The sequence below is a fragment of the Phoca vitulina genome, unplaced genomic scaffold, assembly GCF_004348235.1.
Source record: "Phoca vitulina isolate PV1807 unplaced genomic scaffold, GSC_HSeal_1.0 scaffold16, whole genome shotgun sequence".
NCBI classification, from domain to species: domain Eukaryota; kingdom Metazoa; phylum Chordata; class Mammalia; order Carnivora; family Phocidae; genus Phoca; species Phoca vitulina.
The window spans coordinates 33,812,796-33,825,679 of record NW_022589719.1 but is presented as its reverse complement, the minus strand read 5'-3'; the positions used below and the strand labels follow the sequence as shown (position 1 = coordinate 33,825,679).

The following is a 12,884-nucleotide window of genomic DNA, read 5'->3' as shown; positions in this document are numbered from 1 at the left end:
CTCTGCCTTCAAGATGCATCCAGAACCCAACCACTTCTCACGGCCACCCTGTGCCCCTCAGCCTGAGCTGCCATCACTGCTCTGCTGAATCCTGTGGCAGCACAGGGACAGCTATCCTGACAGCTTCAGGGGGTCCTTCCGAAAACAGAGATCAGATCTCATGTCACACTTCTGCTCAAAACACTATAATGACTTTCCATCTCACTCAGAGAAAAAGGTAAAATCCTTAACAATGGCCTGTGTGACTGGCTCCCAAGGACCACCGCTACCCGCTCTGGCATTACGTCCTGCCACTCTCCCTTGGGCTCTCCCCCTCCAGCCAACGGGGCTCTCCAGTGTCCCTTCAACACAGCAGGCACAAGCCTTCTTAGCACCGCCAGCAGGGCTCGGCCTGAAAGGCTCCTCCCACACCTCCACCCCAACCCCACCCGCAGCCACAGGGCTCCCTCCCGCACCTCCTTCTGTTCAAAGGCCCCCTTCTCAGGGAGGTCCACCCTGACCACCTTTCAATCTTCACACAGCCTCCAGCCACCCACTTCCCTGCTTCACTTTTCTCCCTGCTACATCACCCACCATATTACTGCTGTATCTCTGACTTACCTGTTAACGGTCTTTCCCCACTGAAATGTAAGCTCCATGAAGGCAGAGACTTGTCTGCTTTACTCATGCTAACATACCCAGCATCAGTGCCTAAGACTTAACAAGTACTCAAACATTTGAATAAAGGAATTTCAAAAACAATGTGGGGGAGGGGGGAGTCACAGAATAAAATGATTCTATTTATATAGTTTAAAGACTTGCAAAAAATTAAGTTACATTATATAAGGATACATTCACATATGGCAACACCAGAAAGCAAAACACTGATACATGTAGGGCAGTGCTTGCCTTCTAGAGATGGAAGAGGAAGAGGTCAGGGCAGGACAGAGAGCCAAAGGCAGTGGCAGCATTCTATTTCTTAAGCTGGTTAGTGGGTACACAGCTGCTGGTTTTAACATGTAGTACCTACACGGGCCGCTATATACTCTCTGAATACAGGATCTCATTACAAATTACAATAAATAAGATTAGAGCAGGACAGACCAAATCCAGCCCACCGTGTGTGAATGAGTGAGTGAGTGAGTGAGTGAGTGTGTGTGTGTGTGTGTGTGTGTGGTCTTGGTCTTCACAATAGTTTTATTATTTTTCCATTGACTTATAATTAACAATATCATATTCGTTTGAAATGTACAACTTGGTTATTTGGTACTTATATACTCTGCCCTGTTTTTGTAAATAAAATTCTACTGGAAGACAGCCACCTTCTTTCTTTTTTTGAGAGGGGAAGAGAGAGAGGTGAGGGGAGGAGGGACAGAGGGAGAGAATCTTAAGTAGGCTCCAGGCACAGTGCAGAGCCTGAGGCAGGGCTTGATCTCACAACCCTGAGATCATGACCTGAGTCGAAAGCAAGACTCGGACGCTTAACCCACTGAGCTACCCGGGCGCCCTAACAGCCACCTTCATTTGTTTACATGTTGCCTATGGCTGCTTTCATATCACAATGACAGACAGTTACAGAGATCACACAGCCTGCAAAGCCTAACATATTTACTAAATGGCCCTCTACAGAAAAGCGTTGTCCAGGGGCACCTGGGTGGCTCAGTCAGTTGAGCATCTGCCTTCGGCTCAGGTCATGATTTCAGGGACCTGGGATCAAGCCCTCCCTGAGCAGGGAGCCTGCTTCTCTCTCTCCCACTCCCCCCACCCCCCAATTTGTGCTTGCTCTCTCTCAAATAAGTAAAATCTTTTAAAGAAAAAACAAAAAAGAAAAGTGTTGTCTAGTTATAATGTGGAATCTGTTAAGAAAAAATAAAGATCCAATCATCTGTTAAAATGCATTAATCCCTCAAGGCATACGTAATTTTCTTCAAGAGCACAGCACACTGAAAAATATGGTTCTATGTAACATAGGAGACTCTAAAACAAATGGAGTTACCTTAATAATGTCGTAAGTGCCAGAAAGAGAGATTTTAAAGACTATTTTAGAAAGCAAAATGCAAAACCTCAAATTTATGATCTCTACTCTCATCAAAGTAAGAAAATATTATCACATTTACCTAAGTAAAGCATATATAACATGATCCAAATATGGAAAGAAAAAAACAACTTGCATATAAACACTAATTCCATAACCTCTCTTAACCTATATCACTATCACCCAGGACCTCCCCAGAGCAGCTAGTCAGACCGCAAGGTTCTCTAAGATCCCTCAATATTCCATTTCACTTCTTTAGGACGTTCACTGCAACTTATATTAGAGTCATTTCTGTACTTATTTCTACTGTTAGGAAAAAGACTAATAACAGTAATAATATTAATACTACTACTACTCTGTGCTAGGCATTGTGCTAATCAGTTTACATTTAATATTCATATCACAGATAAGGAAACTAAGGAACAAAGATGTGATCTAATATTAGGATTACACAGCTGGAAGACTGTGGGAACCAGAACTCAAAGCCAGCTATTTTAGATCCTTATGTACTCTTGACCTCTACAATATACTCTGAATGGGGAAAGAGAACAGTATTAGTCTGTGAAAACTCCCTTAGTTTAAAATATTATGCCTATGATAGGTGCCAAATGCATAGTTGTTGAATCCATGTAAGGGTGTAATAAATCGAGGATGCGAGGTCCATAGTGGAAAGAGCATTCTTTAATCAGAAGGGGCTGGGTCTTGCTTGCAGGCAACAGAGGGAGATGAGTTGTGCCCATTGTCCAGAGGCAACAGAAACCCTGTGTATCTCCAGGTCAACAAAAGAAAACTGGAGACACTATCCCCTCGCCTACTACAATGACAGAAACCTGACGAGTACTACCACCAAAAGGAAACAACTCAGAAGTTAAGCATTTAATCTCAACTCTCGTGAGATCCAGTTGTGATGTCACTCTTGAAATAAATGACACTAGAAATTGTGGTCTAGTGGGGCCACCAAAACCCTAAGGAATCATCCAGGAACTGAGATTTGTCAGCTTCTCCAGCATGGCCTATATTTTTCTCTAAGAATCAATGACCTCTAAGGTCTGTTTCAGCTCCAAGACCATGACTCTCAAGAAAGGAAGCCCCAAAAGAGCCAATCAACTCAGTACTTTTCATTGTTCTTCCTGCCACATGCCCCATCTATGGACCACAAGACCAGATCTCACCAAGGTCCAGCCAATGTCTATGAACTATACCAGGCCACCACAGAGCGTGCCTTAGTGGGTAGGTCACACACATGCTTACTTGCCCTAATTAGAGTCTCAGGGTGCCTTGCCTTCTCACGTAAGCTTTCCTTTCTCTTCTTGCCAACGTAGGTCTCTGACCTCAGCACTGTTGTTCAGATTTATATCCAGGTATAGGAACTCAAGGCTCCAACCAGCAATCCAAATAGCTTTCTCCAAATCTAAATCAACATTCAGTCAGACTCCTATTTCTGCAGCTCTTTTGTTCTTCTAATGTTCCAAAATAACAATCTTTAATTCATCTTTCCTTTAGGTCATCAGATTTCATGGCAGTCAACCTCTGGGGCACATAACCCATTCCAAGTCAATATATAGTCCCACTGTAAGAAATTTTGGAACAAATACGACCCTAGCTTTCTCCAGAGTCACCAAGAAGTACAAAATCAGAGCTTCTCTCTATCAGTAAAAAGATGTTCAGAACCTATCAAACTTTATTTGTATAAATTCACAGTTGACGATGTAGTCTTCATTAATACTTATAAAACAGATCAACACTAGCCAACTCTAAGTGACAAGAAGAAAAACACCTCTGCTCAGAGTAAACCCAGATCTTTGCCAAGTCTGTGACATGAAAATGTCCCCGTTAAGGTGAGAAACCTTTCAACTACTGCCAAGGTTCCCTTCCCTTTTACTTGCTTCTTCACTAGCTGATCTACCTGGCATCCAGATGGCAAGTGCATAATCATTCAAACCCTGAAATAAACTGGGTATTGATCCGACTAGTAACTATCTCCCTTCTCCAAGTAAAAAAAATAAATGGGGAGTAAGAGGAAGAAAATGGGGTTTCTGTGGCAACTAAATCTAAGCAAAAGTCAAAAGGCCAAAAAAACAAATCTCCAGTCAGCCTAGGTCCAACTGCAGCAGGAAAAAAAACAAAACAAAACAAAACCATCCCCACTGGTGGCACAATCAATTTCAAGGATGCTCAAGACATGTGGCGTGAACCTACATCAAGCCTCTGATCAGTATGTAAGCTGTCAGTGTTCCCAGTCTGATTGACCGACAATCAACATCTATGGAGCAAAAAACAATACAGACCAATCCTATCTGTCATTACAAAACAGCTTCACCAGCACAGGAACAATGGCATTGCTTTCTAAAACACACCAAACCAAGCAAGTCAAAGTAACCGCTTAATACATGTAAGAAACAAAGGTGTAACTACTATATTATTTGGTAAGAGACTTCTGGCAAACTCAACCAGCAAAGGAGCAAACCTAAACTCTTTCCTCCCAGGCCTGTAGGGCCTCCTTGAGGAGCCTCCTTACTTACACTATGTACAATTCCAACAAGCTCTGTTACCTGGCCTCCCAGCCAAAACTGCATCCCTTTTATAACTGCTACCTCTCCCTCTAGACTGCAAGTCCTTAAGTGCCTGTTCATGAGTGAATCCCTAATACAGTTCCTGGCAGAGTAAGGATTCAATTACTATATTTGCTGATCAAATAAATGAAGATCAGAAAAAGCTGGTGGGGGAGGGGTCACTTGTCATTCTCAACAACAGCCATAAGCTGAATTTCAGGATGAAAGATTAGAAAGTGCCTCCACGATCTTCTCCTTTATGTATCCAGATACTAACATTCAGTTGTATAGTTTTTAAACTAATATTATTTCATTCAATAAACCAAACGATCTAAATTGTAAGTATGTGTGAGAAAAGGACCTCTGCCCTTCTACTACTAAACCTCACCCCCCCCCACCCCCAGGGAGGAAAAAACACTCGCCCATTTGGGCCAGAGTCCAGGGCCCAGAGGAACCCCCCTTTTACTAGCAGGCAAGGGTCACTGTGTTAAATGTGAAGCATGGAGTACGCCTGTCTCGCCTTCAAAAGGCAGAACTGGCAAACGGACCCAGTGCTAACTCTCTGGAAACAGGTCTTCATTACAAAGGGTTTTAAGATAATGATGAAGCTGGCATCAAAAACCAGAACTGACAGCTGATTCACAGGATGAGAGCAAAGGATATAAAACTCAAAAATCACAGTATAAAGTTATTAGGAGTAAGAGCAAACAACCCTAAACACCCAAGAGTGCTGCTAAGTTTCAGCACAATATGGTAATATATTTTCATGAGGTAAAGGCAAAAAAGTTTCTAAATTATATAAAATTAATTCTTTTAAAGTTCAGTCTTCAGGCACCTGAAAATAATGTATGTATACCATCTCTCCCCGCTACTAAGTAATCTCTAAGGTAGAATCTAGGGACCACAGAGACAGAGCTCACAGATCACCTGAAAGATTCCTTGACCCACAAGTAATTAATATACATGGTCTTGAACAGCAGTTCCAAAACCTTGCTGCACTTCTGTATTAGCTGGGGAGCTTTCTAAAAATATATTCTCAAAACCATCACAAATTTCCAGAGGTGGGGTCCATCATCCACGGTCTTAAAGATGTCCCAAATGATTCTAATGCATGCCAGTGTAGCATCTATCTAGAACAGGGTTTCTCAATTTCTGCACTATTAATATTTGGGGCTGGATAATTTAGGGAGCTATCCTGTGCATTACAGGATGCTTAGCAGCATCCCTGGTCTCTACCCTCTAGAAGCCAGGATGCATACTGCCCACCCCTACAGGTATGACAAGCAAAAATGTCTCCAGACATTGCCAAATGTTTCTTTGGGGGCAAATCACTCCCCCAATTGAGAAACATTTATCTAGAGCAAATAAAAAACCAATTACTTGAGGTTCTCTTAAGGAAAAAAAAGAAATAAGAAAGCTGCTTAAAGCCAAGAGCCCAGGCCTATTTTTTCAGTCCATCGCACTTAAGAAAAGTAGCTAACAAACTACTCAGCCCACATGGGGACTCAGATATTGACTTATGAGGAGCAAACCACAGCTTCTTGTGCTTTTTATGAAATAAACTCAATGCTGAGTTTTAGGTGAGCAGATGATTAGAAGAACTTCATTGTCATGATCATGTACTCATCTTAGAGGTATTAAAAACACTGTAAAATTTTAGACCAATATACACTCATGCTGCCTCTCAAATATCCAAAATATAAAACTGCAAGACACAAGTTCATGATAGCAACAAACTAAATACCGATCCTGACAAATACTGTTTTAAGGGAGAGATTCTTGTATGGTAACTACCTGGAATTTAAATACAAACTTGGGGTGGGGGGAGATTTTTGCCTGTAATAAGCACATACCTTTGTACCCAATACACAAATTATCTTAAAGAAATGAACCTCACCCTGTCAAATCTTAATTTTACCATTCATTTTCTGTCCAGCTATGGTATGATTCTCATATTCTCAAGCAGTTAATTCAAACTAGCAAGTTTTTGTTTTTACAAGTTTTACAAGTTTTTGTTTTTACTTTACACAAAAGCTAAAGTTTTCTGATCCAAAACAATCTTCTTCATCTCCTTAAGTTACACCAGCAGGATGCTCACCTCTACTTAAAACTGCGTAAAAACATTTCCCCAGTGCAATTAAATTAAGCCAGATCCCAAGCAATAATACCAAGGGACAGGCAAGCATGATTTCAAGAGTACCGGGGAAAAGAGCATAGGGCAGGAATTAAAAGATTGTGAGTATATGTATGACTGAGTGGATGGCATTTTGTTAGATACTCTAGACTCCCCAGTCAGACACACTGAAAGGCAAAACAGCTTCCAAAGTATCCATGCAGAACAGTTATCTCCCAAACTAGGTTCACTGAAGTGCATCTCAATACACAGCAACCTTTCAAACCTCAATAACCCAGGAGTACACTGAGAAACCCTGGAATTGATACGGGGACCAAACACACTCAGGACCTAGTTTATCCCAAGGGAAGTAAGAGCAGAATCTGACCAGAGCTCTTGATGGACTTTTCTTTATTTAACCACCTCTTAGAGGAAACATCTGAGGTACCACCACTAATTTATTGCTCCACAAAACATGTGTAATTTAATGAATCTTCAACCACCCCTCTCCTGAAAAACTTAAAATAACTTCCAGTTCATCTTCTCAGAACTGACTGTTAAACACAGAGCTTTCTAAAGACAGTCACCAAGTCACCTGAACACTCATTTGACTTCCAAACAGTAATCTAAATATTTAAAAATCAAATTTAAGTTAGTAGTAATAGCCACTAATTGCACTAAGCTGATTATACATGCCAGGCACCGTTTCTAGTCCATTTACTCCCGACACACTTATGAGGCAGACACTACTATTATTGTCACATTACAGGGAAAGCAGAGAGGTGTAGTAACTTGTCCAAGGTCACAGAGCTACAAAGTGGTGGAGCCAAGACCTGAATCCAGCAATCTAACTTCACAGTAAAGAAAGCGGAACCACCACCACTTAGGAGACATTCACTCCAGTGGCTGGAAATCCGGAGTCCCTTTCCCACTTGCCGCCTACCTGCCCCATGACCTTGAGGGCAAAATCAAAGTAAACTTCACACTGTTACAAGGTGGGACAATATCCACACAAACAAGTGCTGTGGGGACGAAAGGAAAACAATCACCAAGTGCCCCTCCCACAAAAGCAAAACATAAACAAAGCTCTAGCCGACCCACGGAGAAAACGTTAAGTACCGGGAAAACTACACAAAGCCTGAGGCTGAAACGTCAGGACAGGGGGATACATCCAAGGACTCATTCCGCGCACCTACAACCGAAAGTCCAACTTGGGCTGAGAGCACGCAGGGTCTGGGAGGAAACCCCTCCAACTTAACGGCGAACGGGCTTCTTTAAGAGGGAGGTACTTCCAGCCTCTCGAAGGACCACCCCCCTCGCTCATATTCGCCAGGGAGGCGTTCGTGACCAGGTCTACATTCGAGTCACAACACCGGAGTTAAAAAAACGCTCGGAAGGCTATTTAAATACTCCGAGCCGGGTTCTGCGTATGCCGATGACTCCGCGGCGAAAGAGCAGAAACCCACAGAACTTGTTCCCCGCAGAACGGAGTCCCAACAATGGCCTTCGCGAGTCTACGGCGAGCTGCCGCCTCAACTTGACACGCTCCCGGGCCCGCGCCCAGAGAAGTTCTCCCGGGCGGGCGGGCGGCGCTCGGGGCGGGCGGCGGGGCCGCAGCGGAACGGGGCCCGTCCGGGTTAGGGGCGCGCCCCGCCCGCCGCCGCCGCCGCGTAAGGCCGCGGACGTCAACCCGGGCGCAAAGTTCGCCGCCGGCCCGCAGCCCGCCCCGGCGCCCGGCCCGGCGAAGCCCCCCGCGGCCCGCGGCGGGCGGGCAGGCGGCTGACAGGCGCGGGCGGGGACCGGCCGGGGAGCCTGGCCGCCGCGCCTCCCCGGCCGCCGAGCGGCGAATTCCGGGGGGGGAGGGGAGGGGGCCGGGACGCTCCCTCCCCGCGCCGCCGAGGCCGGGCAGAGGGGCCTCGCCGTCGCCGTCCGCGCGCCGCGCGCCCGGCGCACCCCGCGCCGCGGCCCGCTCAGCCGCCCCCCCACCCCCATTACCTGGAGGTGCCCGCGACCCGCCGCTAGTTGCGCTCAGGCGGGAAACGCGCTCACCGACACCATCAGCGAAGCGCCCAAAATGGCGGACGTATCAAGCAGGCCTTGAGTTCCCCCCACCCTCCCTCCGGCCGCCTCGTAGCCAATCGCGGCTCTATCTCCGCCCCCAGACCCGCGCTCATTGGCCTTCCTCTCCCGCCCCCTGCAACCTATTGGGTCGCCCAGCGGCCCGGTTGCGCCCACTCCGATTGGCTCCCTGGCCCCGTCAGTCAAGCGCGAGGGGAGCATTCTTTTCCCATGGACTTGACGGATCCGGAACCTCTAGGACCCCGGAGTCTGGAGAAACAAATCAGAAACCCGGAGAAACCTGGCTGGGTCCCCCTACGCCGTAGCAACAGCAGGGCCCGTTTGACGGACGCTTTGGACCACCAATCCGATAGCCAATGCTTTTTAAAACTAAACGGAGCCAAACCAATCCTGGCCGTGGAGCTGGGAGCGGAAAGGGAACCAATGGGGTAGCGAGACGGGCGGGCGGGTCGGAGGGCCCGGAGGAGACCCGTGATGACGTGAGCCACAATATGTTCGGGCGGCCGAGTACACCCCGAGCTGGGGAATTAGCTCAAATGGTAGAGCGCTCGCTTAGCATGTGAGAGGTAGCGGGATCGATGCCCGCATTCTCCACGGATGAATTTTATAGGGGGGCGGGGATCGTCAGTCCTGGTTCCTTTACCCGTAAGTGGTGGCTGTGCCAGGAGTTGGGGTCAAGGTGAGGATCGGTCTATGTCAGGCCTGGGGTCCCCGTGAGGGGTTGGTACCCCCAGTGGTGCGTCTGTCCCCGCCGCAGGGAAATACGCGGGCGGTGGCGTTCCTTTTGTCTTACAGAAGGATTTACACCGGAGCCTCTTCCGAAATGCTCCCGGGAGGGCTGGGCCGGGACACCGAAGAGTAGCCCACCTTGGCCCATTCCAGGCGCTTTCCAATAACCTGTCTCACTTCTAAGTAGATGCGAAGCGCCGCCCCGAGTCCTGAGTAAATCGACAGGAGAGCGGAGGTTGGCAGCGAGGCTGAGAAGCGCAGGCCAGGGCAGGGTCGGCTGGAACCCAGCCCGAGTTCGGCAGAACGCAGCATCGCCCACCCGCGGGTGTGCGTGCGCTCGGGGAGGCTTGCGCTGCCGGCTGTGGTTGGGGGCCCCTCCTGGGCAGGTGGCATTTCAACCCACGAACAGGGAAGACAGGGCCGTGGGCTCCTGGGTCCAGGTGGCAGGTAGAGAGACCAGAGACGCCAAGGCCGAGCTTTGGAGCGCTGGGGAGGCAGGGGCGTGGTTGGGTTGTGGTGAGAGAGGGACGTGGCGGGGAGTGGAGGTGGTAGAGGTGGCCGCCATGGTGCAGGGCCTTGGGGACAGTGCCCCATGCCCAGGAGAAACCAACAATCCTCAATGCCCAGACTGCACTTAGGCACCGGGCCTGGAGTCATAATGGGGGCTCCATGGAGGGAGGTTGGTGGTCTCTTGTAGTCTGTAGGGCAGCTCACTCCGGTGGTGCTGGCTTGGTCAGGGATGGCCACTCCAGCTCAAGGGAAGCAGGGCCTGGTTACTGTGGGGCTTCCCCAAGCTGCTTCCTGAGAAAAGTGACATAGCTTGGCCACTGGGGGTAGGGAGGGCAGGACCAGTGGAGTTGACCACCGGCTTGCCTTCCAGATGTTCAGCACCTTTCTGCACCCATACCCCCATCCTTTGCGCCTGCTCATCCTCATCCCAGCTGGCCTGAGCTCCCTCCATCTCACTGGCTCAGGCTCTCTGAATCCCCATGCCAAACAGCAGGGAGAATGAAACCTAATGGAGCTGAGTCAACCCCAGTGCATGGGAAGCTGGGCCTCTGGTGCAAATGTGCCCCTCGCCCAGCTCACCCCTTCAGCAGAGACTGAGACAGACTCTCTAGAAAGACTTTGTGGCTGCTAGCTCCAGACAGTACAATATTATCACCCCCATTTTACAGATTAGTTAACAGAAACCCAGGCAGCATTCAGACACCAGGTGTGGCCCATATTAGCTGAGTAAGCTTGGCTGGGTGATCTAACCTCTCTGACTCTCCAGGCTTTATCTGTAGAGTGCTGATAATACCTCCTGACCTATGTCCATGCCCTGAAGGGTGCTGGACCTCTAGGGAGGTAGCACCCAAGGGCAGATATTATTCGCATCGATCCTGCTGCTCAGAGCGGCTAGGGGCCTTGCCCAAGGCCACACGGCAAGTGAGGAACACAGTCAAGATTGAAACCGGTTCCGGAGGTGTGCTGGTGCAGAGGGTTAAGGGAAGGACAAATACACAGATATCCTGGGGGTGGGGAGCAGGTCGGCCTGGCAGAGAACTGCGGAAGGATGGTGCAGAATGCACATTTGTCAGAGGATCCAATGGGGGTGATCAAGGTCTGGGGGAGGAGAATGAGAGGGACTCATGGAGGCATTGGAGGATAAGCAAAGGAACTTAGGGTTTATGCTCAGAGAGGGAGGGCCAGGAAAAACTTCTGAGTAAGACAGGGGCGTGTTCAGGGCTGGCCACATTTTGGAAAGGACAGATTAGAGCAAGGGCAGCAAGGCGGTGCTACAACACGGGGCCAGAGGGGCGGGTCCCAGGAGCTAGACCAGGGAGGAGGGGAGAGGCTGCAGGAAACCCCTGGACGGGGTGGTGCCTGAGAGGGAGGCTGGGCAAGGGCTTGGGACCTGCCCTCCTGGGAGCCTGGGGAGAGCCCAGCCACACACAGAGATCCCTTTACTCATTCACCATCAGAGAACTTGCCAGGACATGCTTCAGGCTCTTCCATCCCAGACTCTGAGGAGGGTCACAGGGACATGTGGACTATAATTAAATGAAATAATGCAGTACCTCGCCCAATATAAGTGGGCCCCAAAAGTCTCCAATTATGATGAGCTAACCCAACTGGAAGGGCTGAAGTCAGGGAGGACTTCCTGGGGGAAGAGGAGGTATTTGAGCTCAGCCTATCTCCCTGAGAGCCCTAGAGAGCCATTGACAGGCTTTAAGCAGGAGAGGGACTCTGAACCTTTGCATTGGTCTCAGCATCCTAAAACTTCTAGAGTTCATGGATCACCATCTTCCCCTTTCCCCCCTAATCCTTTCATGGCTTAATTTTTAATGTTTAAAATTTCAATCCAGGGGCGCCTGGGTGGCTCAGTCGGTTAGGCGGCTGCCTTCGGCTCGGGTCATGATCCCAGAGTCCTGGGATCAAGCCCCACGTCGGGCTCCCTGCTCAGTGGAGAGTCTGCTTCTCCCTCTCCCTCTGCCTGCCTCTCTGCCTACTTGTGCTCTCTATCTCTCTGTCAAATAAATAAATAAAATCTAAAATAAATAAATAAATAAATAAAATAAAATAAAATAAAATTTCAATCCAGGGGCGCCTGGGTGGCTCAGTCAGTTAAGCATCTGCCTTCGGCTCAGCTCATGATCCCAGGGTCCTGGGATCGAGCCCCACGTCAGGCTCCCTGATAAGTGGGGAGCCTGCTTCTCCCTCTCCTTTTGCTGCTCCCCTTGCTTGTGCTCTGTCTCTGTCAAGTAAAGTCTTTTTAAAAAATAAAACAAATTTTCAATCCATCTAGACTTAAAAAAAATTATGTGAATACTTTCAGATCTATTCAACAGTAGAGAGAAAAGTGTAATGAATGCCCACATACCCATCACCCAGCTATTACCCCCTTAACTTTTGGGAACAGACTTAGAGCTGCCAAATTTTAATTCTATCAAGTAATGATTTTTTTAAAAAAATTTTAAGTCATGATTTTTTCCAAAAAAACACCTTATACTATTATCATCATTTCATAAAAGAAAAGACATTTTAACATATACATACACTCAGATAGAAAAAGGCTTTAAATTGAATAAGCTCAACTTGGGGAAACCGCCCCCCCCCATTATCTTTCCTATTGTCATGTCCCTGGGACTCAGACCTGGTCTGAGGGCTAGAGTGAGGCCACCCTGGCAGAGGTGGGCAGGTGCTGGGCCAGGTCACCTGTAAGCTGAGGGTGAGGTCCAATGAGAGGTGGGAGCCCAGTGATGTGAAGAGTCAGCCAAGTGGCTCTCAGGAAAGAACCCTACAGGAGCCAAGTCCTACCCAACTCCCCCAGCCCCGAGGTTTCTCAGGGACAGAACCTTCCACACCTACCACATCCCTGTTCTCCAGCATCCTGCCTGGCAGTGGACGTGAC

General features: G+C 48.3%; 1 protein-coding gene and 1 non-coding gene across 12 annotated transcripts in view; one reads left to right on the top strand and one right to left on the bottom strand.

Annotated features, from left to right (window-relative positions):
- PPP6R3 (protein phosphatase 6 regulatory subunit 3) overlaps window positions 1-8,780 on the bottom strand; it is a 137,043-nt gene extending 128,263 nt beyond the window's left edge. For all 11 annotated transcript variants that reach the window (XM_032414520.1, XM_032414521.1, XM_032414522.1 and 8 more), the window contains exon 1: window positions 8,675-8,780. The gene's annotated coding sequence lies outside the window, so the exon portion shown is untranslated. The remainder of the gene's footprint in view (window positions 1-8,674) is intronic.
- Window positions 8,781-9,279: 499 nt separating this feature from the next.
- On the top strand, window positions 9,280-9,352 carry TRNAA-AGC. Its single transcript has one exon. It is a non-coding gene; the product is annotated as a tRNA-Ala (tRNA).
- The last annotated feature ends 3,532 nt before the right edge of the window (window positions 9,353-12,884 follow it).